The sequence below is a fragment of the Mus caroli genome, unplaced genomic scaffold (genome assembly GCF_978045245.1).
Source record: "Mus caroli unplaced genomic scaffold, Mus_caroli_1 scaffold_12, whole genome shotgun sequence".
NCBI lineage: Eukaryota > Metazoa > Chordata > Mammalia > Rodentia > Muridae > Mus > Mus caroli.
This window is the reverse complement of record NW_028227267.1, coordinates 60052247-60068322: the sequence shown is the minus strand read 5'-3', so window position 1 is coordinate 60068322 and position 16076 is coordinate 60052247.

Genomic DNA, 16076 nt, shown 5'->3' with positions numbered 1-16076 from the left:
CCCTCTTTAAACAGCTGAAAATACTGTGAGTCAAAAATTGCCACCAGTGCAGAAGAATTTTAGAAAAGTGTTTCAGAGGGAATCCCTGTGATTTTTTTCCGGTGCATACATCTTCAGATTTGCCCCTTCATAGGACTAATATGTATTTTATATAATTGACCTCTGATTCATTTCTAAATTATTGACTTGAACCATAAAACAATTTAGTCATCAGCCCCCGACCCCAGGCTAGGATCACATATTTTTTAAGAGAAGATGGGTGAGAGATTCAAAAGCAAAGGCAGGCTGCTGCTTTTAGTGTTTCTCCTGGGAAAGACAGATAGGGTATGCAGGAAGGGGAGCATAGAAAGACATGAGGATAGGACTGGAGCTGGCTCAGTAGTTAAGAACAATCCTTGCTCCTGCAGAAGACCCAGTTTCAATTCCCTGCACTCATGTAAGGCAGCTCACAACTGCCTGTAACTCAGCTCCAGAGAATCCAGCACCCTCTCCTGACTTATGTAAGCACATGCACTCCATTTCACATCTCAGTCCACATAACTAAAAGTAATCAAAAATGAAGCTTTTTAAAAAGGTTCTATGTGTAGAAAGTTGTGGGTACCTAGGAAAATAGGACATTAAGGGATATGGACCAATTGTTGAGACTTGTGTACCGCTCTTAGTCGTGGACTGCTGAGTCTGATCATAGTACTCTTTCTGCACCTTTCTCCCTATCCCTTGCTCCCTCTCCCTCTTCTCCTAGGAGAGGAAGACACCCTGCCTTTGACGAGGATTTCTCTCAAACCATGTACTTTCCCCTTTCCCCCAGACTGCACGGCTTGAAATGAACCATGTTCAGATTATGCAAGGGAAAGTAGAGGATTACGTCCATAATTCCTGCTACTGCTGTCTGTTTGCTGCAGATGCTTTAAAAGCAGCTGCAGTCCTATAGACACATCTCTCCTCCCGCTGCCCTGCTTCCCTGCTAGCTCCACCCACCTTCAGTTCACCTTCCAGCAAAAGACATAAAAATGGAGTATGATTATATCCCATTTTGTGTTTTGCCCTACATCACAATAGAATGCTAGATTAGGGGCTAGGGGATAGCTCAGAGGGTAAAGTATTTTCTTGCAAGTATGAGGATCTGAGTTCAAACATCCAGAACCCACATAAAAAGGTGGGTTATAGTTGTACATGCCTGTGATCCCATCCACAGCAAGTTAGAAGGTCGAGACAGCCAAATCCCTAGAGTTTACTAGCCACTAGCTTAACATACTTCCTGAGGGTCTAGGTAAGTGACAGACCCTCCCTCAAACAAAAGGTAAAAGACACCAGAGGAACAACGCCTGAGGTTGTCACCAGAGGAACAGCAGCCACTGTTGCTCTCCAAAGTCAATCAGCATGAATATGGGCATGCAGATGCACTCCAGAAAGCATTCTAATAGAAGCATAAGAGGCCTGTTTGCTGCAGGCCTCTGGATTGGTCTGAAGGCATTTTACTTCCATGAGTCATCTGCAGGGACTTTAACATTAGGAAGGAAAAGTTTATGTCCAGAAAACACAACCCAGAACGTTTTAGTCCATATTCCCTTACACATATTTTTAGTATGGAGTCTTCCTCTCTAACTTCTCAATTTAAGTGTCTCTGGATTTCCTTTGCAAGGCCAGAGTGAGCAGGCCAGAGGGGAGACCAGTACAAGGTAGAGCACGGTAGGGGTCAGCGTTGCCCAGGAGGCCACCACTTACCTCCATCCTTCCTTGCTTCAGCATCTTTTCCTCTCCCAAAGGCACCAGCTGCTTCCAACCCCCAACCCAGAGGCTTCTGTTGCAGGGGAGGTCTCCCTCTGGTCACCCTAAGGGCAGTTAACACTGACATCTTCCACCCCAGGAGAGTTTATCCCACCCCACTATATATAAAAGGAAAAGGCACACACACGTGTTATTAAAATGAACTGTTTATATTATCTCAGTTGAGTCAATACATTATAATGTATTAAAATGGAAAGGTACAAAATTGAAATAAATACTTTCTGATTCATGTATAAATCTTTTTTTTTTTTTGTCAAGATGACTTTTATCGTCAGTACATGTCACAAGAAAACATTTAAAACGACACCAAAACAATCTTTGAAATCATGGTGCATGGAGGAGAAAGGAGAAGAAAGCAACGGTTGGCTTGTTTTGGCATGAGACCTTGATACAATTTGGGTTCCCCAAAACCATGTGAAGGGTGATAAAATAGAAATGCTCAAAACTGACTTAAAAAAATAAACAGGCTTTACAAAAACCCTCTTTTTTTTTTTTCTGAACCCAGCCACTTCTCTACATGGTCTGCACTTACAGTAGATACATTCATTATTGTCCAAGGGAAGACAGCCACTGCCTTTCACTTAAAGAGCTTGGTGGAGAGGCTGAAGGGATGGATGCGCTACAGCCGAAGTTGAGTAGAATGTTCCAGAGAACAGAAAAGTCTACATGGTCTTCAGGAACAGCACTGAGCATGATGGGGCAAAGGATCTCTGGGTGGGAGGTGGAGGTGGAGGATAGGGAGGAGTCCAGATCTGAAGCAGTGGAGACCAAAGGATGGAGCAGGGTCAACGGTGGCCACCATGGGCACTGGGCATCTCTCAGCCTGAGCAGTCCTGGGTTTGTCCTTAGCCTGGGAACACTGCTCTGTCAGTGAGAGATGGGCCCTGGATTTTGGAGAGGGAGTGTGGTCTCCTTTCAGGCACAGCAGCGTGAAGGGGACAGGCAGGCTTCCAAGATATGTTATGGGAGGGACTTCTCGCCTGGTTCTGACTGTTTGGTAGGTGGTCATTAAGGCAATAAGGACTTTAGCAAACTAGAGGTTAAGAGCAGCTAAATTCAGCCAGGTCAAAGGTGAACAAAAGGTGAGAAGGGGGCCCTTTCTCCTCAGCTACTTTCCCCAAGCTCAGCAAACCTCAGCTCCTGGAGCATGGGTTTACAGTACACAATAGCAGAGGGCTTGCCCTTTGGGAGGCTCCATGGAAAGAAGGCTCATCCAAGACTTGGGGCAACCTAACCAGTTTCTAGTCTCCAGACTGTTTCCTGTGGTCCCTTTCTGGTGAGTGGCAGGTGGAAGCACCAAGGTTCATGCAGAAGTTAGGTCAAGACCCCAGCTCTCGTCTTGCTGGTCTGTCTCAGTGGCCTTGAACACCATACATCCTGGAAAACCAGGCCAGATGCTTGCATGTACCATAAGACCTACACTCGGCTGGAGATTGGGCACCCTCCCCTGAGCAGATGGAAGGATAGCTATAAGGGCTATGGAACTGTGAGGTTCCACATGACCTCTGGGGAGTGGGGGAAAAAGCTCTTGTGGTTTGAATCTACTCAGAAGGAGACATGCAGAAGATAAAGGGGAGCAGAACTATTATTCTCTTTCTCCATGCTCTGGACAAAGGAAATGACCCTTATAATGCTATGGGAAGAGTGACCTCGAACAGCTACCTATTTTTTTGGGCTAACCTCTGGCAAGAGGCTGGGTGGTCTGACTGCTAAGGCTCTGGGGTAAAAGAAGGGGACCTGGGGATATTTTCTGCCAAAGGACATAGCTATCCCTGCATACAAACCAAGTATGACCTGGGTAAATCAGGCCATCCCCCATCCTCCCGCATGTGATAGCAAGCCAGAAAAGGTTCTTTATGAGATGCCTAGGGCCTGCAGGAATAGCTGGAAGATGCTAGATGCAAATTATTCAGGAGCTCCCTAAAGGACCTTGGTGGGGATGAGACATTTGCAAGAGAAAACACTACAATGGCCAGCTGTCTGGGCTAGATCCAGGCCTGGTCCCTCTGTGGTAGGAGTTGTCTTATTTGGACCCAAAGAAAGTGGGTAACAGGACTGTAAGGATTACAGCAATAAACCATCAACAAAAATGTGGCAAGCACACTGTAGGAATGTGGACAAAACAATATTGGCAGCAAGTTAACTGATCATGGCTAAGGAGGACTGGTGGATGACTTCCTTCTCGAATCCTACTTTAGTGCACAATTAAACCTATCTTCTAAGTGATACACAGTACAAGCCAAATCCTCTAAGAAGCAATCTAGCTTATCTGTTCCTTTCCCTGACAGATCACTCAAAGCCACTTGGGAAGGGGCTACAGAGAATAAACTACAGTCCAGCCATTTATCTACAGCCACTGGGACATTGCAGTCACCTTTATAGTCTCTCTGGCTCTGGTCATACCATACTGGGAAGCAGGCAGCACTCTTCAGAACTCCTGTCCATGAGCCTCAGGAACATAATCCTGGCAGGCACCTTGTTGCTTTGCTAGCCCTGCATGTATCCTGAGGAGCCTGCTGAACTCAGTGGAGCAGCATCCCTGGGCTGGAGGACTACTGTGAACAGTGGCTGGTGTGTGGCATCAGCTGCTGGCCAAGTAGTGTGCTTGCTCATCAGCCTTGCCTATTCTTGGAAGAGTTTCAGAATATGGGAACAGAGAAAACCAATTGTAACAGACAAAATGGAAGGTTTTCTAGGAATGCAGAGATGACATCCGAAGGTGCACAGGGAAGTCATTTTAAGTTAGGTTATGAAAGAATGTTTGCAAATTTGATTGTTTCTTAGCTTTTTAAAAAGAGAAAATAATGATAATTGTTATTGCCAATATCAAGCATATTAGTTTTAGGGCTTATGCTCCTAATTTGAAGTAGTGACAGCTCCTTCTCCTGATGGAACAAGTTGGCTGTGTGGCTTATTAGCCATATAAATTCACCATTTTTCAAAAGAGCCACTAGAGGGCCTTCTGTAGCCATAGAATTCAAGGAAGAACCTTGAACTTTTAACATTTGACCCATTACCTTGCAGGGGTTTGGGGGAAATCTCAGAGAACACTACCAAGTATGCCCAGGGTCCTTTTTGGCTTCTGGCTACAGCACCGGCTTCTCTTGGGCTGACTGGAGTGAATAGGGGGACTTGGTTGAGGAAGGGAAGCTGCCCCTTGGGAGTAGGCTGTAAAGGGCTGGGACAGCAGTTCTTTGAAGGTATAAAGCCCTTTAAAAATCTCCAACTCAGGAATTTGATCTCTTTCAAGAAACAGCCTCCAGTGTAACTGGAATAAAAAAAAAGTTTCTCTGTGTAATATGACAAAGGGGGAAAAGGACTCTTAAGACCTGGAAGCTGGGGCCAACAGAACAAGCCTAGTGGCCCTAATCCATGATAATACAGTAAAACTCAAGGGGCCTCCTCAGCAGGCTGTGGACTGTGTTCCAAAAGGTCATATAAAAGCACATTTTAGATTAAATCTTTATAAGGGACAAATCTCAAGGGTCCTCCAGAGGAAAACAATGGCCACATAAGAACGGGGTCACTAAGCTCCCTACAAGAGGAAGGGGAGGAGGCTGCGTCACTGTTGGGGAAATGACATTTATGGAGGTCCTTGAAACTACCATTTAGCATGAATAACATACTTGATGACTTCTGGTGGCTCCTCAGAGATAAAAGTTGACAGAGATGTGCAATGAAGAAACATGGAAAACTTAAAGTAACCCTAAAGACTCCTCAGATCAACGCCATGGCTTTCTGAGAAAGACTGTTTACAAACAAACAACAAACAAAGCCGTAGAATGTTCTTCCTGGAATGAATGGAGACAACCTTGAATGAAACTATCAAGTCAGGGGTGGGGTCTCAGGGATGGGAAGATATACGGATAGACTACTGTGATCATGAAAGACACCCAAAACAGATTCCAGCTGAAGAGCTTGAACGGGAAGGACAAAGATGGAGAATCTGCTGATAGTGTCATCACTATTCAGTGCCTTTCAAAAGCAAAGATAAATAGGATACCAGCTCATTCCTTGTCCTACATACTAGCCTTCTTCACTTGGCTCCTGCAGGCCGTGAAGTGAGATGTGACCTGTGTGTCCCCATCAACCATGATCATGGAAGATGCTTAGGAAAGTCAAGCACAGTGGTTGGGGATAGTCCACACAGATTTCATAAATTTAAAGGAGCTCTGTGAGCTGGTGGTCCTATGTTGAGAGAGAGAAAATGGCTCCGTCAGTTCTGCCGAGCTCCCCTGCGCATTATTTCTTCTCTCTGGGTGTGGCTTGCCTCAACTGTAAAAAGGAGGACCCAGGTCCTCAGGGATCTCCGGGCTTCTCTGGCACTCAGGTCTGAGGTACCAGATGTTGTCAGCTGGAACAGACAAGAGTAAGGGCTGAATTCTACAGCTTTATACCCAGAGAGTGAGCTTGTTCCTGGGAAGTAGCAAGTCAGTGTCCTCACAGCCTCCTTCCTAGAGACTGGAGGCCAACATCAGCACTCTGGCTTTGCTCCCCATGAACCCTGGCCACAGAGGGCCTGCAGGAGAGGAACAGTGCCGACATGTTTCTCTGCATCCAGCCTTGGCTTTGAGGGAAAAGAGGAAATGTACTCAATACACTCTGGAAAATGGCCACCTGCAGATGACAGCAATGGGCGAGACACTCACAGTTACCTACACCTGAGTGCCCACAAGGAGGAAGATGCCTATGAAGTGTGTTTTGAGTCCTCAACTCTGAAGAGGGGACAGACAGAGACAGTCAAGAACTTGTTCTCATTCAGTTGGCCATTGGACAGATAGTTTTCTGTAAGACCAGTAAGCCCCAGGACCTTGGGAACCTAACTGCCATGAGCTTGGGAAGGAGGAAGCAGCCTGTTTGCAAAGGGGTGAAGCATCTGCCCAAGAAAAGCAAGAGAGTCACAGAGCCTGGAACCAAACACCACAGCACCACAACGGTGCATGCTGGATCCTGGCAAGGGTTGCCATCAGAGTCTGGGGTGGGGAAAGATGGGGTGGCACACCCAGGGACTAAACATGCCCACAGATGCCTATTTGGCAAAGAGAGTATAGATTCTAGGGCAAGAACTCAACTCCCTTGACTGGAGATGCTGCCACATCCCCTCTGTCTGTTCTGTGAGGGAACCATTTTGCTGAAGAGATGTGGAAATCTTGGCATTAATAATCTCGTTAATACAAGTCTTTCCCCTGAGCAAGTCTAGGTGTCCTGAGGGGGAGGGGAGAAGTTGCAAGTGTTGTCTCCAGACAGCAGTTCAACCTTACAGGTAGCTCAGGACCCATTTCTGCATTAAGTACACTGAAGACCCAGGAAGGGTAACTGTCTCCCTTTCTGTCACCTCTCTTCCTGATCTCACAGATGAAGAAACTGAGGCACGACAAGGCCATCTGTTTTTCTTCAGTCTTCCATGTGGATCAGGTGCCATTCCAGGCAAGAAAAGCCCTGCATCTCTTTCTGAATCCTTGACCATCTCCCATGGTGTTCCTAACTCTACATTTACCATCTGTCTGCCTTTCTATCTACAATATATTATATGTACTCTTGTGTATAAAATATAAATAATTCTTAGACTTCCACTTACCTTCTTGTCCTTTCTTCTCCTTTATGTAACTAGGACTGAAAAAATAATGTTCCATGATAAGGGAAAACCACTGTACTGTTCAGAGGGAGAGATGCCCACCCTTGTCTCCAGGGCCTGGTGCTTTAGAGCGGGACTGCTCAGCTGTTCAGTGGAACGTAATTCAACAGAAATCAGCAATGGAGACAGCTGTACCTGATGAATGAACTTCCACAACCTGGTTCTAAGGAACAGTAAATACAATAGAGATAGATAGATAGATATGCTATGTTGAACCTTGAGTACCAAACACAAGTTATAAATAGAATTATGCTAAAGGAAAGCAGACAGACATCATTGGGACTAAGTCTGGTTGACAACCAGTCACCATTACGATTAAAAAATAAACTGGCCTGTTCACTGTGCACCTCCACGACACTTCTTAATGCACTAAGTACATTTTAACCATGCAAAAATACACAACATCTTAACTAGTTTTTTGTAAAAAAAAAAAAAATCAAACACCAACATTATGCATTTTTGTTAATTATATTGTTAAAGTAACAGCCAGTGGCTGCCAGATATCAGATACATCATATACATATTTTTATACAGAATCTGGACACCACAACATTACACATCAGAGAGAGAGAGAGAGAGAGAGAGAGAGAGAGAGAGAGAGAGAGAGAGAGAATTTGTTCCTTTGTGGGTTTGTTGCTGTTCAGTAAAAAAATAAAGTAAAATATGAGAAGCAATGCTAAGAAGGAAAACGCGTCAACAGTTAGGATACACGGGGAGAATTGCTAACTGGAAATACAGGAGGCAAAGAGTTCGTATTTAGGTCTGTGTCTAGAATGCTCTTCACTAAGAAACAAAAGAGCACAACAGCTGTATCGGTTTGGAGAAGCAGAGGGGCGGTAACATCATGCTGTCTTTTGCCCAGCACGTTTCCAGCGGGAAGGAAAAGAAATCATAATCACAAATCAACTCCAAAAGTTTTGTGTTTTTAAAAACGTCCTCCCTTGCCCAGGACGCTGGGCGATGCAGGGGTGGTGGCCGCTCAGTCGAGAGAGTCCCAGGCAAAGGTTGGACCCAAACCATTGGCCTTGATTTTGTTGGAGATGTGAGCTGTTGTGGGAACTCACAGCGCAATGGGATGCAGCGAGGCTTGCTCTTCTAGGAAAGGTCTCCCTGGCGCCAGGGCAGGGCCTTCTCCATGACAAGTGCCACTATTCAGGCCCCAATCCTGCCCCCTAAAACTTTTGGCGTCAACACAATCTTAAGACTTCAACCTGGAAAGAAAACAAGGCTTTGAACACAAGCTATGGAAGCTCTGCTGTGGTTATGGTTGGATACAAAAATGTGAAAATCCAGATGTAATCAAAAATACAAAATCAGTTTCAACAGGATTTGCTTTTGTTGTTTTTGTTTAAATACCATTACAGTGCAAGGGTTTTCAAATTACAGTAAAAGTTATGTTTGCTTACAGTAACTAGAATAAGTAGCTGATTTTGTTCTATAATCAGAGGTCCCTGATAAGTGAGAATGCACCAATTGAAATCAACTCAGAAAAACAGATGGAGGTCTTAACAGAGACAGGGCGCTTAAGGGGTTGCACCTTCCAACGCTAGGAACGAGAGAGGGTGGTGTTTTGCACAATTCGCCAGCACGAGATGTCTATTCCTTCAAAACTGACAACAATTTAAACGAGAAAAGAACTAGAAAATTGGAGTTAAAGAATGGAAGATCCCACGGGAGTCCTGCATCACTGAGCTTTCCCCATTATTCTTAGAAAACAATGTGTGAGCCTCCTGGCCACAATGCATTGCTGGTCAGTCACTGTTCCAGGATGTTGGGAGAGAGTGTGGTGCCACCTACTGCACAGAAACAAAACAAAACAAAACAAAACAACAGAAGCAAGCAGGGAGGATGAGGGTAGGGGCCCAGAGTCCTCCAGAGTCCTCCATTTGGTAAATGGATGGCCATTGCCAAGGAGACAGTGCCTCTCAAGGTCTCATGTACTGGAAGGAAAAAAAAAATCAAGCATCTAGAAGGACATCTGAGAATGGGTGGCCCACCTCCTGAGCCTCACCTAGGGGCAAGAAACTGGAAAAGAGGAAGCTGGCTAAAAGAATTGACCAGGTCCATGAGTGGGGCATGAGAACAGGGGGCCTGTGGAAGACTTGCCTCTTGAGACCTGGATTATCAGGACGATGGGGAGTTTTAGGAGGTTCACGAGGTACTGGAGAGGCACTTGGCTACCCTTTCTGTGACCAATGGGGGTTGGCAAACACTTGGTACTGGACACAGACAACAGCAGGCCAGAAGCTTGGAGAAGCTGCAAACCCTGCCTGTCGGTCTTTGGCCTTCTTCATGAAGCTCTCTGGAGTCCAAGCCCAAGAAAGCCACACTCTGCCCTATTTGATGGTGAATCTTGGGGCTGATTTTAAAGGAGGCTATTTTAGCACAATAGTTGCTTTGGGCACAGGATTAGCTAGACCTGTGTAGGATGTAGAATGCATTGTGTCCCATCTGTGAGCCGTGGCTGGTAGCATGGTCCCTGGGCTTCCTCCTAATGACCTGCATAAGTGGGTAGACTTATGTCTCCAGCCTAGAAAGAATCTCTGCACCATCAGGAAGTCTCCCTGCCTTTGACACTGAGTGGGAAGTGGTGATGTGAGTCTAGGAAGTACTCTGTGATTGGTTAAAATCTGTCCATTAGAGGAAGCATGGGCTCCCTCTAAAATGAAGTACCTTCCTTGATTTTGGCAAAAGGGGACTTCTACTCCTCACTTTGACCAGAAGAGACCCTATCTCCAAATCTCTCTGACTAAGTTTCCCCAGTTAGTCACCAGTCCACAGCCCACTCCCCTACCTTGGAGATGCTCTTTGCTCCCAGCCTAGTCTGACCCACAGGATAGCCCACGGTGTGGGAAGCTGGTCCACCTTAATCGCCTTTACAGATGCTATAGTCTTCCAATAAATCCCCAGAGTTCTGCCTAGACAGCCAGGTTCCCTCTCTGCAAATTATGCATCATTTAAAGATTTGTGATAACAGATGTGTTCATGTGAGGAAAGGGACAGAATGAAATTAGGGGATGGGGTGATGGGAAAAGCTAAAAGTTCATCCTCCAGAACAAGTCTGCATGGGTCATTCTTGGTACCTTGGAGTACTTGGTACCATTATGGAGCTGCCCTGCCTGAGAGACATTCTCATGAATAATGCTTTACCAACTGACACTGTTGGCACTGGCATGGTGGCAAAGTGGCTTCTGCATTTTTAATGCCTGTCACTGGAGTCTAAGATGGTTTCTTCATTGTAGTTATGTGACCTCAGTCAGGTCAGCTTCTCTGACCTCCAGCCGCCTCACATTGGGTATGAAACCACTTAATTCATAGTGATCAGAGGCAAAGCACTCAGTTGGCATTCAGGAACTGCCATGGAAAGCCTCATTTATTTCTCTTAAACACATCCCATCTTCCCATTCTGTGGAGCATCGTGACTTTCTCTATCCAGAGCACAGGACTTGTGACACATTCATCTGCAGTAGGTGGCTTCTAGGAGACAATAGCATATGTGGGGTTCTTTTGTGCTTGGCATTATTTGGTTTGCTGGTTAATTTCTGAACATCTAAGATGGCTGCCTCCCAGCTTAGCACCTTGTCTTAGAACACTCAGATCTTCCCCTTTCACACATTGAATGTTTAATATCATCAACAGGGCTTGGGAGAAGCAACACTGAGGTGTTTGTTTGTTTATTTTTAAGAAAAATAAGTGTTTTGGGCGTGTTTATCAGAGCAATGAGCAATTGACTTCATTTTTTTCTTTTAAATCAAGAAAAATATAATTGATTTTGGAGATGTTTGTTTTTGTTTTGTTTGACTTTGTTTTGAGACAGGCTCTTTCTATGTGAACCACACGATCTTCTTGGATTCTTCCCCTTATAAACATTGGGGTGAGCGAGGAAAGGGGGAACTGAACTATGTTCCTCTGTGAGATGAGTGAGTGTGCTGACAACAGAGTTCTAGGCTAGCAAAGGACATTAAAGAGTGTTGTCTGTACTTGCCGAAGAGGAAACTGCATCAGGGCTAGTGTGTTAGGCTGATGTTGCTTCCAGTGTGCCACCCGCCTTGGATTGTGGTGAAACTAGATTCCCCTTAGACAGGAGCTGTGCTTATGATGTCTCAGCATAGCTTCCTCAATTCCAGATTTCTCTTTATAGAAGTTATTCTCAATTCACATGGAAAAAAAATCCACTGGCCACATGCCTGGCCCACTTATATGTTCCAGTTAATCAAGTCAAACTAGGAACTTACTTCTTTCTGGAAGGTTTAGAGAAGGAACAATGCTAGGCCCCATCACTGTTAAGCAGTGAGAACTTGAAAATACCAGCAGCAATTGCCATGATAGACTCACTAGGAGATAGATATGTACTGCGCTGGAAGTAGGCATTGGTAAGTAATTAATGTAGTGACAATGATACACACTGAGTTCAGAACACTTGATAAAGTACTGCAGCAGAGATCTTGGAATTGGCCATGACAATAGGACAGAACAGTAGCAAAGAAGGAATCGGTAGCAACCAGTTTGGGCCCAAAAGGATACTGGGGGACTGGCCTATGGCTTCTGAGCTCACAGGGAGCTTTTGAAAGTTGGCTGAATAATGCAAGGCCTCACTATCTAGCTTATCCTCAGAATATTCTTCTCCCTTATTCTAAGTAACCATAGCCCTATCATAGAATATAGATTCACATGACCTCTGTAAGTCCCTACAGCTCAGGACAGAGGCCTATGGTCTCTGGATGTAAATGCATGATGGTCAAGAATGACAGCTAATAAGGCATAGTGACAGTCTCATTTCTCCTGGAGGTGAGGGAATGGAGAGGCTCATTCTTCCAGCTTGGGATCAATATTAGCACAATTTGGGTACAAGCAACCATCCCCTATCTTGGAGAAGCTAGTTCAGAGAAAGTTCATGTATCACTCTCCACTCTCTTTGTCTTTTTTTTTTTTTTTTTTTGGTTGAGACATTTTTCCTAAGTGAGTATCATTTTGGAGAAGGGCTCTTTGGGCCCTTGCAGTTCCTCTACAAATGGTCTACAGAGACAAGCACTGGCACTCAGTCCTGGGGACTTTCATGGAATAGAGCAGGGAAGAAGATGGAGTACATCATGTTCATTTCCCCATCAATGTTCATAATTCTAAAATCAGGAGGTACTGAGAACCACGAGGAATGCTCACCAGTAAGGGGAGGCATAGAGCTCGTGAAAGCCATGTCACTACCTCTGTTTTTGAAACTCAGTGGTGTCAGACCATCTTCCTGTCCTTTGAACCCAGAGAGCACCACTTTTTTTGAACTGGATTTCCTCCCAACAGACTGTGCATAACTTGGGGATGGGTCTAGTTGAGTGCTTGGGATGTCTGTCGGGCATTAGTGAGTGAGTAGCAAGACTGAGTTGAAAGTAGACTGTGTTAACTGGTCAGAGATTTAGGAATCTGGTGGAGCCCTATCCTAAGGAAAACAAAGCTCTTCCTTTAGCCTCATAAGAAATAGTTGTTGGTTCTGATAGGAGGTCTGAGACAGACAGCTGTGCCTGAAGCAAAGCAAGAGCCCAGCCCTTCAGACCCGCAGAAGCTGCCCGGTTTCTGTTTAGCGGTGTGGGTTCTCCCAAAACAATGGTGTCACTCAATGTTCTGACCCCTTCTCTGCTGAGTGGGGGTGATCCTTAAAAACTGGCCTCCTGGGAGAGGTCTAAAAAGAAACTGATCAATGAAGTACGTACTTATAGATTCTGTGTTGGCATTCTATCAGGAGAAAAATCTTTGTGAGGGAAATAGGTTTGTTGCCATCTGTCAGGCCCAAATGAATGTTATTCAACCTCTTCTCTTGGCCATTTCAGCATTTCATCAGTAAAGCCGTTGTGGCTGTTGCAGGCATGTTTATCTGGGGAATGAACCTTTACAGTTCCTTTAGGCAACAGAAGGAAACAAAAGGCAAAGAACCCATTGATCAAGAAGGGGGTGTGTGATCAGAGGTGAGGTGGGAAAGATGAGGGGGTTTTGCCCAAGACAGCTAATCATGTGCCATGGTTTTCACTCTTATTAATTGAGGGAATCAGGAAAGGGTATTCAACCACCCACATCTTATTTTCCTCTGTAAAATAAAGCTGTGTTGTATCCCATTAGGTACTAAGGTTAATCTGAAGACAAGAGTTTGTGTCCACTAAATAAAATAGACACTCACTTAGCAAACCAAAAGGAAGAAAAATCCCAGTCAGCATGAATGAGATCTAAGTGGGGGCACTTTGGGCCACACACTCTGCAGAGGACAACATGGGCATGAGGTATGGTATGATGTTTGTGGGGGTGAGCAAGGGTTTAATGCCACTTAGTAGGTAAAAAAGTGAGGTGGATGCTCAACTTTAATCTCCTGAAGCCCAGGACTTAAAACACTCATATGAAGTTGCAGTCCATCATTTCTGGATGGATGCGAGGCTGACAGGGCTGGGTTCTTATCTGCTGAAAAGAGCCTGGACTGTGGATTGGTAACAATTGTTATTGTAGGAAGATTAAGGAGAGAATAACCATAAGAAGCAAGACTAAGGGAAATGGAGTAAGTTTGATGGCTGTTGCTCTAGTTCAAGTGCTAGAAGTGCCACCCTCTGCATCTCACAAGCTATGCTCAGGCCAAGGTCAATCCTCAAAGCTAGGCTACACTTGGAATTGGCAATCCCAGTTCTGGGAAGAAAGCTGCACCTGGTGCATGCTGGAGATCAGAATGCATTCTCATCAGGAAGAAAGGAATCTTAAGTAAACACATAATACCTGACTGAGGTCATAGTCAACCCTAGTGGCCCATCTCCATGCATCCTAAAACCCTTCAAAATCCGATTGAATGGTATAAGCTATCTGTTCAGTTTCTGTTTAGCAAAGTCTTTGCATATACTTCTGCTTGAAAACACCATCTTTTTACCGATGCCCACTCCACTGTACACTTCTCGTGCTCTGTTTCCTGTGGTATGATAGGGTTTGCGTGCAACTCTTACCCCTTCTATTAAATGCCTTATAAATGTTTTATGTGTTGATTCCTTATGATTCTAGCTCTGTGCTTGGTATGGAAAATACTCTTAGTGGTCAATTGGCTAAATTTTCAATGGGAATATTGTTTTGGCAGGGAAGTTCTTTGAGGTAAAATAGATTGTCTGACAAGCAGCCCTTGGAAGGAAGGTCAGAGCATTGCAGACACACTCATATATAAATATATTTATCATTATATTTTCCCTCCAAATCAACACCAGTGTGTTCTACCTTCAGTATACACGTTCTCTGCATTTCAACTCATGGACAGACCATTATACCATAAAAAGAGAAACAGCCAGGGACAAGCAGAGTGTAACGTAGCCATGGCTGTTTCCAATGCTAACCCAGCATTGTTAAAGAACAAAACAAACCTCCTTCAAATATAAGTCCAAATGCCATCCATTGATATACACCAAGCAATTCCTTATGATCATCAGAAAAAGAGAGAGAAACAACCTAATATGAAATTGATCAAAGGTGTTTTCACTTCCTTGTAACATCGTATGCATTTATAGGGAGATTGCCATTTGCCCCCATCAGGCTACCTTTCTCCCTAGCTCCTCAGAGCTGGAGGATAGTAGGACAGGTCTAGAGTTTGGCAGAAGTGTCATTTAAAGGATACTTTCCTCTAATTTTGAAACCTTTCTTCATAAGGAAGCAAAGAGGTCACTGCATGGGCAAAACTGGCTTTTCTGTTCATAAGTCTCACCCCATGTCTTGGTTGACTATTAGCATCACCCAAGCCTATTGGATCTTCCTCTAAAAAGACAACAACAACAGAAAACCCCGCAAAAAAAAACATTCTGAACCTTGTGCTCTTGGCTACGAAGACTTGTGCTGTCTCTACCAAATGCAGGAAGGACAGCTCCAATGGTGGCTGTGGCCTAGAACCTGCATGGAAAGAAAAGGGAGACTGGTATTCAAGTTCTAGAAGGTTCTCCCGGAATGGAAGCTTAAGCATGGAAAAACTTGGGGAACAGAGCACATGTACAGGTGATTTGGCATGAGCAGGCATTTCTGCTTTCTCTTGGTGTTGAGTGAAATGAAGGGCAAGAGGCAGAGACAAGGAGTTCCAGTTTCCTCCTTGGACTATACTGTAGCTATGGAACCAAAAGGGTAAGTTATAATGGAAATTGTGCTTTCTAGTGCGGAAGGAAGGAAGGAAGGAAGGAAGGAAGGAAGGAAGGAAGGAAGGAAGGAAGGAAGGCAGGCAGGCAGGCCAGCCAGGAGGAAAGAAGGGAAGGGGGAAGGAACAGGAAAAAATTTTAAGCAAACACTTTTCAATCATTTAATTATTTCCAATGAAATCTTATAATTATAGAAAGCTCAGTGAGGTGGAAAATCCCTACGAATCAAAATTCAACTTTGGAAGTGCATGGCTATTGTACTCGTGTGTGTGTGTGTGTGTGTGTGTGTGTGTGTGTGTGTATCATATACTCCCACTCACTTAGTTACACATACACACACACACACATATAAATATATTTATCATTATGTTTTCCCTCCAAATCAACACCAATGTGTTCCACCTTCAGTATACACATTCTCTGCATTTCATCTCATGGACAGACCATTATACCATAAAAAGAGAAACAGCCAGGGACAAGCAGAGTGTAATGTTGTAGCCATGGTTGTTTTCAATGCTAACCCAGCA